The sequence below is a fragment of the Heptranchias perlo genome, chromosome 12, assembly GCF_035084215.1.
Source record: "Heptranchias perlo isolate sHepPer1 chromosome 12, sHepPer1.hap1, whole genome shotgun sequence".
Lineage (NCBI taxonomy): Eukaryota > Metazoa > Chordata > Chondrichthyes > Hexanchiformes > Hexanchidae > Heptranchias > Heptranchias perlo.
In genome coordinates this window covers 26,685,790-26,701,079 of record NC_090336.1, presented here as the reverse complement: position 1 = coordinate 26,701,079, position 15,290 = coordinate 26,685,790, and the positions used below count along the sequence as shown (strand labels likewise).

At 47.2% G+C, this 15,290-nt stretch overlaps 1 protein-coding gene across 5 annotated transcripts in view; it reads right to left on the bottom strand.

Moving 5' to 3' along the window:
• Window positions 1-15,290, bottom strand: part of eps8l2 (EPS8 signaling adaptor L2) — a 237,256-nt gene that overhangs the window by 173,062 nt on the left and 48,904 nt on the right. Inside the window, exon 2 of one of the 5 annotated variants that reach the window (XM_067993816.1) lies at window positions 4,820-4,871. The exons of the other annotated variants lie outside the window; for them this stretch is intronic. The gene's annotated coding sequence lies outside the window, so the exon portion shown is untranslated. The remainder of the gene's footprint in view (window positions 1-4,819; window positions 4,872-15,290) is intronic. 5 annotated transcript variants of the gene reach the window in all.

Sequence of the window (15,290 nt, the reverse complement as noted above, 5' to 3'; positions counted from 1 at the left end):
CTCCTCATACCTTCGTAGTTTCCCTTGTTTAGATTTAGGGACCCTAGTTTCGGATTGGACTACTTCACTTTCCATCTTAATGAAGAATTCTATCATGTTATGGTAACTCTTTCCTAAAGGACCCTTCATAACAAGATTATTAATTAACCCCTTCTCATTGCACCCAATCTAGGATAGCCTGTTCTCTGGTTGGCTCCTCAACATACTGGTCTAAAAAAACAATCTCATACACACCCCAGGGATTCACAGTATTATTGCTAATTTGGTTTGACCAGTCTATATGTAGATTATAGTCACCCATGATTATTGTAGTACCCCTGTTACATGCATCTCTAATTTCCTGTTTGATCCCATCCCCTACATTGCCACTACTGTTTGGAGGCATATAGACAACTCCCACCAGTGTTTTCTGCCCTTTGGTGCTTCTTAACTCCACCCAGACTGATTCTACATGTTCATAGGTGCTGCAGCCCTCTGCTATGTCACTCAAGTGGCCATTTTTCACAGGTGAAAGGAGTTTTAAGGAGTATTCCCTATATCACAACCAAGCCTGAATCAGTGCTCACATGTCCACACAATGTGCACTGTCCACTACATAAGTGATCAAATGCCGTAACCCTTCGTGCTTTTTATTCTGTTGGGTGCTACAACTGGTCTCTGCTCACATGTTTGAAAGTGACTGAATCCACAGCCTTACAAGCTTTTAATGCACCGGGTAGATATTGCAAAAAAAGAATACCACATGGATCTTCCTGCAAACTGTATACCTTCTGTAAATATATAATCTAAGCATACGTTTGCCATCCCTCCATGATTATCCTGGAGTCTCGAGGAATTAAAAATTATTCTCCTGGACATTGCTGTAAGCAATCCAGGAGTAAAATCAGAGGGGCATTAAAAACAATGTGCTTTTTCCCCCCATTTTCTTTCTCCGTAAGTGCAGTGCTCATCAGGCCATACCTAGAGTATTGAGTAAATTTCTGTTCTTCATGACAAAAGAGGCCAATCCATGCTGTTACATTTTGGGAGTTTTTTGACCATTTTCCCGCTGAAAGGATTTGGGTATGATTAATGTAAAGGGAATTCACCATAATTCAAAATCCTCCACAGCCAAATACTGCAACTACTGGGACCATGAGGCAAGCACTGAAACTTATCCATCGGCTAACATAGAGGAGTCGTTATTTCACCTCAGACACACCGAGCAAACATTCGCAACTTGAGGGCTAGGATGTCCCTTCCTATTGAGCTTTGCATGAAGCTAGTTTCAAACTATTTTTTTTTTTTTGCGGGGGGTGGGGGGGTGGTGGTGGAGGATGGTAGCAAGCTTGATTGGCAACCCCCATACAAGGGAGAGATCAGGAAACAAATCCTTTACCACCTGTGGGACAGGAAACAAGGGAAAAAAATGATCCAGTCAGTCCATCAGTCCAGTTAGGTGTTGGAAAAAAGCTTGGCCTGGGAGGGAATGTGCACTCATATTAAGCTCAGAGCCAAATCAGAATCTGAAGGCTGACCAGAAATAGATAAGTTAGCCCACTAATGTGGGATAATGTTTATTGCTTTTTCTTATTCATGAGCAGGGGTTTGAAGTTAAATGAAGTTTTGATTCTAATTGTCACTCTGTACATTCAATTGCTGTCTATAAAGTAAAGTAACATAACAATTCATATCTGACCTTGTCTCAATAAGTTGTTTTCAATCCCCTTACTAAAAGATTGGAGAAGCGTACATGAGAACCCATGTGAAAGACATGATTTCCAGTTCCGATCACAAGGGGGTCCTACTGTTACACTGCAGGTCATACTGTCACATGATTAGATATTGGACAGTACAGGCGCAGTCCTGAATGCAAAAAATGGGGTTCACTTACAGGAGTGACCAACACTGTGAACCACAAAGAATATCTAAGGCAGACCCAAAATTTGTACCACAGGCAGTGGAGAACAAGAAGGCTTGTCTCTGGTGTTAAAAAGTGAGTCCTGAGGAATGACTAGGTAAGCTGGTGCTCTTCAGCTTTGATAAACAGCATATCAGAGGGGGCCTTAAAGAGGTGTATAAGATAATTACCAAGATAAAGAAAGTAAACCTGTAATATTACGATCTTCAGAACAAAAAGGAACAGATTTAGGATTGTGAAGGACATGTCGGATAGATGCCAGAAAGAATTTCCCTACACAGAAGATAATCAACAGCTTGGACAGGTTGCTAGGGACAATGTGTGAGGTCAGGACACTGCACTCATTTAAGAAATAGCTAGCTGCTTTAATGAGGATACAGTGAGATTCGTATTCTGGAAGGTTGAGAACCAATGGGCTGAAAAGCACTATTTGTCCAAACCCATCTTGTGTGGATGGACCTGTCTTGAGCCTGTGCTATACTCTGACGTTAGAGTGGGTCCTACATAGAAAACATAGGAATATAGGAACAGGAGTAGGCTGTTCAGCCCCTTGAGCCTGCTCCGCCATTTGATAAGATCATGGCTGATCTGTGATCTAACTCCATATACCTGCCTTTGGCCCATATCCCTTAATACCTTTGGTTGCCAAAAAGCTATCTATCTCAGATTTAAATTTAGCAATTGAGCTAGTATCAATTGCCGTTTGCGGAAGAGAGTTCCAAACTTCCACCACCCTTTGTGTGTAGAAATGTTTTCTAATCTCACTCCTGAAAGGTCTGGCTCTAATTTTTAGACTCCTAGAATTGCCAACCAACGGAAATAGTTTCTCTCTATCCACCCTATCTGTTCCCCTTAATATCTTATAAGCTTCGATCAGATCACCCCTTAACCTTCTAAACTCTAGAGAATACAACCCCAATTTGTGTAATCTCTCCTCGTAACTTAATCCTTGAAGTCTGGGTATAATTCTAGTAAACCTACGCTGCACTCCCTCCAAGGCCAATATGTCCTTCCGAAGGTGCGGTGCCCAGAACTGCTCACAGTACTCCAGGTGCGGTCTAACCAGGGTTTTGTATAGCTGCAGCATAATTTCTGCCCCCTTGTACTCTAGTCCTCTAGATATAAAGGCCAGCATTCCATTAGCCTTCTTGATTATTTTCTGCACCTGTTCATGACACTTCAATGATCTATGTACCTGAACCCTGAAGTCCCTTTGGACATCCACTGTTTTTAACTTTTTACCAATTAGAAAGTACCCTGTTCTATCCTTTTTTGATGCAAAGTGGATGACCTCACATTTGCCTGCATTGAATTCCATTTGCCACAGTTTTGCCCATTCACCTAATCTATCAATATCGATTTGTAATTTTATGTTTTCATCTACACTGCTTACAATGCCACCAATCTTTGTGTCATCGGCAAACTTAGATATGAGACTTTCTATGCCTTCATCTAAGTCGTTAATAAATATTATGAATAATTGAGGTCCCAAGACAGATCCCTGCGGGACTCCACTAGTCACATCTACTGATCCAGTTATAGAGTCTGTGAAATATTAGAGAGTTGATGCAAACCTAATATATATACATGCAAACATGTGTTAAAACCAAAATGCGAAGATGTGTAGATTATGATGAGGAAGGGTTGCAAACGGAAAGAACAGACAATATTATGACTGTCTGAATAAGGTGAATTTGGCTCCAATGTTGGGAAGACAATTCCTGTGATCAAAGGGTGCGAACAGAACTCAACAGGAAAATGTGTGACATTCAATCGAGGGAATTTTGAGAAAGGGCCATTTTCTGTATGTAACTGTAATTCTGTTACATCTCACCATCATTATAAGGCTTTCAACACACTGGCTCTGTCACACAACTTATTCTGGTTACATGACTTTCAATTCTAACACAATTTTTGTTATATTTTACCTTCAGAGCATTTTTCACCCTCATATGTTACACCTTAGTCTCACGAGACACTCTCAGCCATAACACTATGTCGGCTATATAATCTTCCATAATTATCAGGCTCTCTCAAATAAAACTATTTACTATGCTCAGGACTCCATATTGACTCATTAGTCTTCCCCACCAAAAAATTATAGAGTGCACAGCACTGTCTATGTTCCCCTTTAATTATATCTCAGGTCTCAAACATGGCATCTATTATAGGCCCATGAGTGGCACATTTGACTGGAAGTGATGACTGAACTCTAGTACTGAATTCATTGCAGAAAAACTGTAGACAAGGATATTGACTCATTGCTAATTTTCCCTCTTCCTTCAACCCCATGATTGTTCTCCCCTTTTCACATTTCTAACTGTATACTGTATGTAGTCTGTGCCTATGTCCTCCGTGGTATACCTACACTTATAACAGCATCCGCCATCCCTCCCACCCCCGATCATTTGGTTGGTAAATACACCATGCACAATGGACATCTCTAAAATTCAATAGTCAGTTTGTGCTGATTAACTGATCTCAGACAGCTACTGACAGGGACATTAAGGTTCATTTTAGCAACACTGTGATAAGGAAGCAAACAAAAAAGAGCCAGAGCTCCTACACCTGGGAGGTGTGAACGGGGCGGGTTCAGGTCGGACGCCCATTTTACGCTGGATTTTACGCTCCATGAAATCATTGGAGTGTAAAATTGGGTGAGGTCTAAAATGGGCACCAGACCTGCACCTGCTCGGGTGGGCTCGGTTAAAATTACCCCCCTGATTGCTATTCGGTGATCCCTGCTGGCAAATACTCTTATGTAGACACCGGGTGAAGCCAAGAACTGCCTTTAATGTTTCGTATATGATGGAGAAAGAGGGTAACCGTCTCCAAATTTGGGATTTTCGCCATATATTCAAACTCCCAATTCTGTAATATAACTTGACGCAAACAAGATACAAGCAATTTGAACTATACCTGTTCATTCCTTGTGACAGACGTACAAGAGAGACTGATGTTTTAGAAGCTTCTGAAAAGAAAGACAATTTTGATGTTAACTATATTAAAGATGGTCTTCCTACCTTCACAGCCAGAAATACATATCTTTTGTTGAATCCAAGAAAAATTCTGTCAGAAGTCTGGAATATTCTCAGCAGCATAAATCATACTTTTCACAATGTAAAAAGATAAGTGGCCTTGATTTATCAGGAGGCCAATCTCCAAGCAGGGTAGCTGCACTATAATAAATGTTTGTGAGTGCCTTGACTGGAATACTGGGTTACTTATTAATGTGTGGTATTTTCTTATTGTAGGGTGTGTTGCACTGATGTGACTATGCAAAACCTGCTAGGCTGCAGAAATAAGACGGGTTAAAGGTTAACTCTAGCTTCCATACACTGCTACCTAAAAATTACAATTATTGGCCAATAAAAAACTTGCTTGTTTCAGTTTGGACAACGAGGAAATCTATATCATTCTATGTTCACCCTGGTAAAAATATTGACACCATTTTGTCACTGTGAAAGCAGTACCGCAGGGTCAGTGTTGATTCATCGTGCTGCAGATATTTGGGCAGATGGGCAGAGACCCTGCAGCAGTAATGACAAATTCCACTTATTGGGAGAGTATCCAAGGTATCAGCACAATCTCCATTCTCTCTCTCTCCTCCACCTCCCCCTGCGCCACACACACACAAACACACACACACACAAGTAAGCAATGAGGATGGGATTCTGGGTGCATAGAACATTATGTTATACTGTGCTGTGCTGTAGCATGTAGTGTCATTTTTATATTGATGTTGTACTGTCAGCAGCAAGCATGTTCTGCTCCTGTCAGTGAACAGCATACTATCGATATGACAGAAATGAATTCCCTGCTCCACTGACATCTGGGACCCAAGTTTTAGTAATGGTTATCAGAGGCACCACAAACTTGGGCTATTTCCTATTTACCCTCCAACAGGGATTGGGAGTAGTCTGATATTTGTATAAAGGGGAGAGCAAAGCTCAGATGTTGTGAACAATATCAGCATACCTATTGATATTCAGTATTTTCACATAAAGCCCATGTAGCTCTGATTAACTCTGTACTGGTGCTTTTCCACCTGCAAACCACTGCACCATGCCTCCAGCGGAATTCCATTCTGGGGGGTGGGGGTGGGGGTTATCTGCATCCTTGGAGTCATCCTACTTTTTTGTTTTACCAGGCTCCTGGACCACTGGAGCCCACTCTGTTTTGCCAGTTTTTCATGCTTCCCTTCCTACTTGCCTATCCCCCACCTCGTTAAGCTTGTCTCGTTTATGTTTCTTATTTCTTTGATTTCATTCATTATGCTTTCTATTCCCAAATACTAATATCACTCCAATTATTCAACCATCTCCTGATCTCCAGTTAAACATTTTAGTGTGTGCGAGTGGACGTGTGCGTGTGTGCGAGTGGACGTGTGCGTGTGTGCGAGTGGACGTGTGCGTGTGTGTGAGTGGACGTGTGCGTGTGTGTGAGTGGACGTGTGCGGGGGTGTGAGTGGATGTGTGCGGGGGTGTGAGTGGATGTGTGCGTGTGTGTGAGTGGATGTGTGCAGGGGTGTGAGTCGATGTGTGCGGGGGTGTGAGTGGACGTGTGCGGGGGTGCGAGTGGACGTGTGCGTGTGTGCGAGTGGACGTGTGCGGGGGTGTGAGTGGACGTGTGCGTGTGTGTGAGTGGACGTGTGCGTGTGTGTGAGTGGACGTGTGCGTGTGTGTGAGTGGACGTGTGCGTGTGTGTGAGTGGATGTGTGCGGGGGTGTGAGTGGATGTGTGCGTGTGTGTGAGTGGATGTGTGCAGGGGTGTGAGTCGATGTGTGCGGGGGTGTGAGTGGACGTGTGCGGGGGTGTGAGTGGATGTGTGCGTGGGTGTGAGTGGATGTGTGCGTGTGTGTGAGTGGACGTGTGCGTGTGTGGACGTGTGCGTGTGTGTGAGTGGACGTGTGCGTGTGTGTGAGTCGATGTGTGCGGGGGTGTGAGTCGATGTGTGCGGGGGTGTGAGTGGACGTGTGCGGGGGTGTGAGTGGACGTGTGCGTGTGTGTGAGTGGACGTGTGCGTGTCTGTGAGTGGACGTGTGCGTGTGTGTGAGTGGATGTGTGCGTGTGTGTGAGTGGACGTGTGCGTGTGTGTGAGTCGATGTGTGCGGGGGTGTGAGTCGATGTGTGCGGGGGTGTGAGTGGACGTGTGCGTGTGTGGACGTGTGCGTGTGTGTGAGTGGACGTGTGCGTGTGTGTGAGTCGATGTGTGCGGGGGTGTGAGTCGATGTGTGCGGGGGTGTGAGTGGACGTGTGCGGGGGTGTGAGTGGACGTGTGCGTGTGTGTGAGTGGACGTGTGCGTGTCTGTGAGTGGACGTGTGCGTGTGTGTGAGTGGATGTGTGCGTGTGTGTGAGTGGACGTGTGCGTGTGTGTGAGTCGATGTGTGCGGGGGTGTGAGTCGATGTGTGCGGGGGTGCGAGTGGACGTGTGCGGGGGTGCGAGTGGACGTGTGCGTGTGTGTGAGTCGATGTGTGCGGGGGTGTGAGTCGATGTGTGCGGGGGTGTGAGTGGATGTGTGCGTGTGTGTGAGTCGATGTGTGCGGGGGTGTGAGTCGATGTGTGCGGGGGTGTGAGTGGACGTGTGCGGTGTGTGTGAGTGGATGTGTGCAGGGGTGTGAGTGTGCGTGTGTGTGAGTCGATGTGTGCGGGGGTGTGAGTGGATGTGTGCGGGGGTGTGAGTGGACGTGTGCGGGGGTGTGAGTCGATGTGTGCGGGGGTGTGAGTCGATGTGTGCGGGGGTGTGAGTGGACGTGTGCAGGGGTGTGAGTCGACATGTGCGTGTGTGCGAGTGGACGTGTGCGGGGGTGTGAGTGGACGTGTGCGGGGGTGTGAGTGGACGTGTGCAGGGGTGTGAGTGGACGTGTGCGGGGGTGTGAGTGGACGTGTGCGGGGGTGTGAGTCGATGTGTGCAGGGGTGTGAGTGGACGTGTGCAGGGGTGCGAGTGGACGTGTGCAGGGGTGTGAGTGGACGTGTGCGTGGGTGTGAGTGGACGTGTGCGTGGGTGGGAGTGGACGTGTGCGGGGGTGTGAGTGGACGTGTGCGTGTGTGTGTGAGTGGACGTGTGCGTGGGTGTGAGTGGACGTGTGCGGGGGTGTGAGTGGACGTGTGCGGGGGTGTGAGTGGACGTGTGCGTGTGTGTGTGAGTGGACGTGTGCGTGGGTGTGAGTGGACGTGTGCGTGGGTGTGAGTGGACGTGTGCGGGGGTGTGAGTGGACGTGTGCGTGGGTGGGAGTGGACGTGTGCGGGGGTGTGAGTGGACGTGTGCGTGGGTGGGAGTGGACGTGTGCGGGGGTGTGAGTGGACGTGTGCGTGTGTGTGTGAGTGGACGTGTGCGTGTGTGTGAGTGGACGTGTGCGTGTGTGTGTGAGTGGACGTGTGCGTGTGTGTGAGTGGACGTGTGCGTGTGTGTGAGTGGACGTGTGCGTGTGTGTGAGTGGACGTGTGCGTGTGTGTGTGAGTGGATGTGTGCGTGTGTGCGGGGGTGTGTTTTCCCTACCTTTTTCCTTATTTTGCTCTTTTTCAAATGCTCCCAGCATTTTCTGTTTAACATCTGCAACATGTCCACTGTTAGAACTGCCTTGAAACTATGTAAGGAGTATTAATGAGACACTCACATAACATGTCGGCAACATACCCAAACTAATGAATCTTGAGGGCTTATAATCATCCAGCTGGTTAGTTCCAAGTGAAGGAGGCTTCTAATAGTTTTTGACAGACATGATTTGTAAATGATGCTCATTGTTTGCTTTGGCATACTCTCCACATCCACATTAAAATCTAATTGAAAATGTCTCCCCTAACTATGAATTCAAAAGAAAAATGCTGGAAATGCACAACAGACTCATCAATGCCTGAAAAGAGAAAACTCAGATTACCATTTTAGATAGAGACCCTTCATCAGAATTGTGTCCTATTCTGAATTGCTACCCAAAAGAATTAACCCTTCTATTCTCTTTCACTTTCTGTTTGTACTTTGGGTTTAATATTTTTCTGTTTCTTTTCGGTTTTCCTCGCTGTGACCAAACCTCTGAATTGCCACAGCAAACTGTGATTTCTTTTTTAATATAAACATTACAGGGCTAACTTTCCAAATTCATACTGGTGCAAAGTTTCGCTCGCTCGCTGCACATGTCAGGAAATCATATGCAAACTTAATGGATGGAAAGTCATGGGTAGTGCACTCACAATTTCCCGATAAGCTTGGGCAGTGGGCAAGGCAAGGCTCCTTGCCGCCTGTGCACATTTGGAAAATTGACCCTCATATATTGTAAATCATGAAATGCCACTATATTAATGCAGTAGCTATAAATTTAAAAATATAAGTGCATTTAAATCCTGATCAAACTCATTTAATGCAGTAGGCAGTCCACAGAACCTCTATTAATGGAAGAAATTTCAAATTCCTTTTGTTTGCCTTGTATGAAGTGTAAATTTACCTGATCACTTTTTGTGAGGTGTGAATTTAACTTGGCATATGCTCCTTATGTGCTGTATGAATATAATGGGTTCGATTTTTGGACATCCGAGCCGGCGGGTTCGTGGCGGGGGGCCTCCGAAAATCGAGGATTCCCAGGGCGGGTCCGGAGCCCGGCTCCAACCCGCCCACTTCCAGGTTCCCCAGTGACGCACTTAGATGCGCACGCAGCCCCCGCACGCGGGACTCCTGCCGGCTTTAATTGCCACTTAATTACATAGTTCAGGTCGTTAGCGGACCTGATCGGTAGGATATTTTAGGAGGGGTGGGATTTTCATCTCAACTGAGCGTGTTTCCCGTACTGGGGGAAACACTCCCAGTTAAAATGGACGTGTTGCAGCCACCAGCCTGTGGCAGCTGCAAAGGTCCATTTGACAGGTGTTGGGGTGGGGGGGTGGGGGGAGACCCTGACTCATTGCAGGAGGTCACTCTAACACTTTGGACAAAGGTTGGCCTCCACCACCCTCCTCCTAACAATAAAATTCACAAACTTGGAACCTCAACCCCGGTGTCCAGACACATGTACCTACATTGCGGACCCCCTCAAACGTACATCTTCCGGATGGGGGCTGCCACTGTAGCTGCAGTCATGACCGCCTCGGAGGACAAACAGCATCACTAGCCTCGCCGGCCACACCGTCCACCTCTGACACGTGGAGCTCCACAACAGAGTGCTGTGACACATCCACCTGCACAGCAGGAGGGAGGGCAACGGCAGAGAGAGATGCGTCGCAGAGGGCACTACCCTCGCCACAGGGTCTAAAGACCGAGGCTCAGCTTCCTGGACCTCTCTCAGCAGCAGTGCACACGGAGGCTCAGAGTCAGTCGCCAGGTAGTCACGGACATCTGCAGCCTCCTTAATGACGAGCTGCTCCCGGATGGACCGAGCACCATCTTCTTACCTGTCGCTGTCAAAGTCACCACTGCCCTCAACTTCTTCGCCTCTGGATCCTTCCAGGGTGCCACCGGGGACATCCCCAGGGTCTCTCAGTCGTCTGCACAAAAGAGCCCTGCAAATACACCTACACCCACTCTGCAGTGACACAATGGGTGGCATCAGGTGTGGGTCTTCATGGTGATCCTCAGGAAAGGGCATTATTGCACAAACCAGACAAGATTTGCAAAGACGTGGCAGTAGTGGTGCCAATATAATATGTAATGTGAGTTGATCAGAAATCAAATATAAGTAAAAACCATGACAAACCCTCAAACACCCTTGTGCATCCCCTTCATGCTCACAACACGTTTGCCTTATGCTTCCTACTGCACATATGTGATACACGCTCTGTGGCTGCAGCACAGGTAGTGGCAGGTTGGGTGAGGCTGACCGTGAAAGAGATGCACGAGAGGGTGAGTATGAGATAGAGCCATGAGATTGTATGAGGTTTGGGTTGAGTGGTAGTGACAGGATGAGTACTGGCGAGGTGAGTAAGTGCAGGTAAGATGAGGATGAGCTTTGAGTGAGTGTGAGGAGTGATGTGATAGAGTAGTGTTGGCAGTGCAGAAGGAGATGTGGGGTGGGGTGGTGATGTGGCAGACGGAGTGTAGGGGAATGAGTAAGTGTACTCACTTGAGCTGACCTACTTAGGTCATTGAAGCGCCTCCTGCACTTATTGCAGGTGCGTGATATGTTGGTGCCAGGCCTTCGTGGTGGCAGAGGCAGGCCACTTCCTCCTGTCCGCCGGGAAGAAGATCTCTGTCCTCCTCCTCACCCCATCCAGTAGGACCTGGAGTGAGGCATTATTAAACGTGGGAGCTGCCTTCCCCCTGGGCTGCTCCATGCTGTAATTTTGGCTCCTTTCTGCAGCATTAGTCAGTGGAGGACTGCCCCTTTAAATAGGGCTCCTCCAGTTGACAGCCTTTGATGCGGCTGCGCAGTCCGCCCGCTGCGCAGTTTTCCAGCGCGAAACCCGGAAGCCACGGTAAGTGCCTTCAACTAGGCTGCGATCGCGTGCGAAGCACCCCAAATTCACTGGGCGCATTACCCACACGCCCAGTCGACCCCCTGCTGCCAACCCGCCTCCCTCCTAATATCGAGCCCAATGTGTGCACATCAACCAATTTTGCCACTGGCTGTCTGAAGAGACAAACATCTCAGTGAAATATCGCTCTCAAATCCCCGTCAGTGAAACTAATTTTGTGCGAAGGTGCTGGCAACCTCAGGTTTTGTGAACTATTCTTTTATATTTCCTAAAACCAGTAAAACATCCTCCCTTCATCCTCTGATGGAACACAGGATCCAATGTATCGCACAATGGTTATCATTACAACATTGATCAAATGAGACATTGTTAAAACTCTCAATAATATACACGGCTCCCAAAGACAGCCTTGTTTTTTTCCTCCAATATTTTCTCCTGGCGGCACCAACTCTTGCAAGGTTTCGGTTTCCCAAGTGCTGGCCTAAATGACCATTCTTCAAGTAGATTATTCAATCAGTCTGATCTCACCATACATCCATGCACAAGTGTTTCAATCACTAGATAGTGATCAGGAGTGATATCCCCGGCTGATTTTTCAGATTCGTAAGCCAGAGATACTGACCAACTGCAGTGTTCCAACTGCTGCCCTGGATGCAATCAACTAACACAGCACAGACAGGAGCAGAAACTCTGGCTAATTTTCCCTTCCTTCCACAGTAATACTGAAGTAATTGTAGCACCTAGAATCACGTAATCAAAGACCATTACAGCACAGAAACAGGCCATTCCGAACCCCCCCCCCAATTAAAGTTTACACTGGTGCTTTTCTTCACATGTACCTCTTTATCTCATTCTCTTGCTCACTCCCGATACCCTTTAATATTCGTACTCACCCCACCTGCAAAGTCAGCAGAGATTTAGGGCATGATTTTAAATGGAAAAAAATGGGTAGGTTGGGGGCGGAGGGGGCAATAAAAATGTTAAAAATCTAAAACCCACCCCCAACCCGCCCACTTTCAGTTTTCACAGAGGCTGAACGAGTGGTGGACGACCAACCGGCTCTCAGGAGGCAGGTCAGTCAGTGAAAGCCTTCAAGGGGGCGGTGGGCCTCCATTTTGAAAGGTTTTTTTGTTTTTAATCCCTGGGGGGCCGGGATTCCCAGGCCTTCTCCTTCACGCCACGTGAGAGGAGGCGAGAAGGTCCGAAGCTGCAGGTAAGTGCCTTTATAGCACAGCTTGTGGGCCCAGAGGAGCAGGTGTGCTTCCCCCCGGCCCAACAAGCCTACCTGCAGCAACCCCCCCACTATCTCCAATCCCCGCGATGACCCATGATCTCTGATCCCCGCGATGACTGACCTCCCACCAATGACCCCCGATAACTGACACCCCCGATGTCTGAGCCACCCCCCGATGACTGACCCACCCCCCGATGACTGATGCGCCCCCCCATCGATGACTGAGCCCCCCGACTGACTCCAACCCCCGATGATCCCCGATGACTGACCCCCCCGAGACTTGAGTCCCCCCGATGACCCCCCCCCCCCCAATGACTGAGTCTCCCCAATGACTGACAAACCCTGATGACTGGTACCCTCTGATGACTGAGCCCCCCCACCCCGATGACTGAGACCCCCGATGACTGACCCAGCCCCACGTGACTGACCCCCCCGGAGACTTGAGTCTCACCAATGCCCCACGTGACTGACCCCCCCGGAAACTTGAGTCCCACCAATGGCCCATGATGACTGACCCCCCCCCAACCGATGACTGCCCACCCCTGTGACTCCCAACTCCCCCGATGACCCCCCCCCCCCCATCTAACACTTAGCTGCTCGCTTTCTCTTCCTTCCTCTTCTCCCTTCCGACTGAGACCTGCCTGTCAATCAGGCTGGCCTGTCGGGCGGGAAATGGTCAAAAAAAATTCAAAGATGTCCTTACGTCAAAATCGTAAGGACATCCGGAAAACCCATACTTCTGGGTTTCCCGCCAGGAATTCCACCCCCCCTCCACCACCGCCCCCTCGATATAATCAGACCCTTAGAATCAAATCTGGTCTGTATGGCTCAGTTACAAGTTTACTTTACCAACTGAGCCATCAGAAGATGCCTCACCTGTACGTTACCAGTTTCCATAGAACATAAACATTTCTGTAATTGTGAGACCCAGTGTAACTGAACAACCCGAGACCTTGTCCTCAAATCCAATCCAGATACCACTACATTCACTGTTCGTCCTTCCCTACCTCCACTCCATCCATTATCAGAATGGGGGTACTCTGAGCTGTGCACACACAATGTCCCATTTGCACACATACCGTTTGTTCCAACCTTTGGATGACACAGAGTTGCAATCATGGATCACTAATGTGATGAGAAGCACCTGAAGTGCTATAGCCCATTTTATCAGCACGGTGGACTGAAGTCTACTCTGCACCCGATACAGTTAGCAAATGGTGATTTGGCTGGGAAGATCCTAGTGGATTTGGGGCCTTTTTCCCCTGGCTGCCTAGCTTTCTTCTGTTGTCTTGTCAGTACCCAGGTGGCCTTGGAGAGGGAACACGTGGTGTCCAGCGATGTGCTTGATGCATTCAGCACCACAAGTAGAGTGTCTAACAGATACAAGCAATAACTCTATGATTTAGTTTTTTTTAAGTTTCCCTTTTGTTCTGTTGAAATCGGACTTCATGTTTCAATTCTTTTATTAGTTGTGCCTCCTTAAAACAAAGGGGTAGGTGCAAATTTGTTTCTCTGTTAATGATACTGGGGCAACCCAGTGTCATCTTTACAGGTCAATTGAAAAGAGGCAGCTGTTGACCTCCCACAATCTCACTATTGTTCTGCATTTTGCAGAGGGAATTTTACAAGGGTGGAGATCCCTCTTAATTGCACAAATCACTTCTAGAATATTCATTATCACTATTTCTATGTTGATTACGTTAGTCATTTAATCCAGAAATGTGGCTGAACTGGTTTAGGAATGCTGTTTCTCATCATGCATAGACCAGACAATCTCATGAATCATCACTGAAAATAATGAGACATTATATCCACCTGTCTGTGGAATGTGAAGAAACCAGAAACTCAAGGAGATACAGCACTCCTCTGGAAAGTTGCATTATGTACTCATGCCAACTTTTCTGCTAAAATGATCAAAAGGAGGCATTTCATTCCTTCAGTCTTTTGTAAGCACTGAAATTGCTTAACATCATTCCAGTTCATGCGCATGTTTGCAATGCTCCGTTTGGATTACTGTGTCCAGTCCAATAGAAACAATTGTGTCGTATGCTGGAGCTTCTTGTGCTGCGGAACCTGGAGGGTTACACGGAGGGTGTTGGATTCCGCATCACCTGTTCACGATTGCACACGTGCAGCTGTTTCACCTTCATGACTTGTCACCTTCATTTCTGGCTGCTGACCATCCCTGATGGTTTATTAAGGTGTTCAATGTTCCAAGGTTGTAGATAAATTGAACCCTGGCCTCAAGCCCAGAAGAGAGAAAATAAACGAATGTTTTAGATTTAACTACTCTCCACAGAGATAGTGAATACATGAATTAAGTAATTTTAATGGTCAGAACGTTGTGGGTAAGGTGCACCCAAAGTTCCAATATGCACTACTGCTAGTGTGAATTCATCAATTTACCCCTATAGAGTAATGTATGGTGTTTTTCAAACTTTGGGACTGGCAAGATGGATCATTTCCAGTTCTGTACATTCCTGTATTGGTATGCGATAGCATGCAGAAGATCACAATGCCAACACGTACCAGTAGGCTTAGTAGCAGGAGAAAATGGCGGAGGCAGTGTTTCATTTGCTTCTTTCCCTCATGAAGTGCCTTAGGATGTTTTGCTATGGTAAAGGCAGATAAGTGCAAGTTGCTGAAAGCCTGAATGAAAAGCACCTCTTGAGGAAACTTTCAGTGAGTGCAGAGTGCAGAGGCAGCAGCATTTCCTCATATAAACTATAGTGCTGGCATGAATCTAAGGATGGCC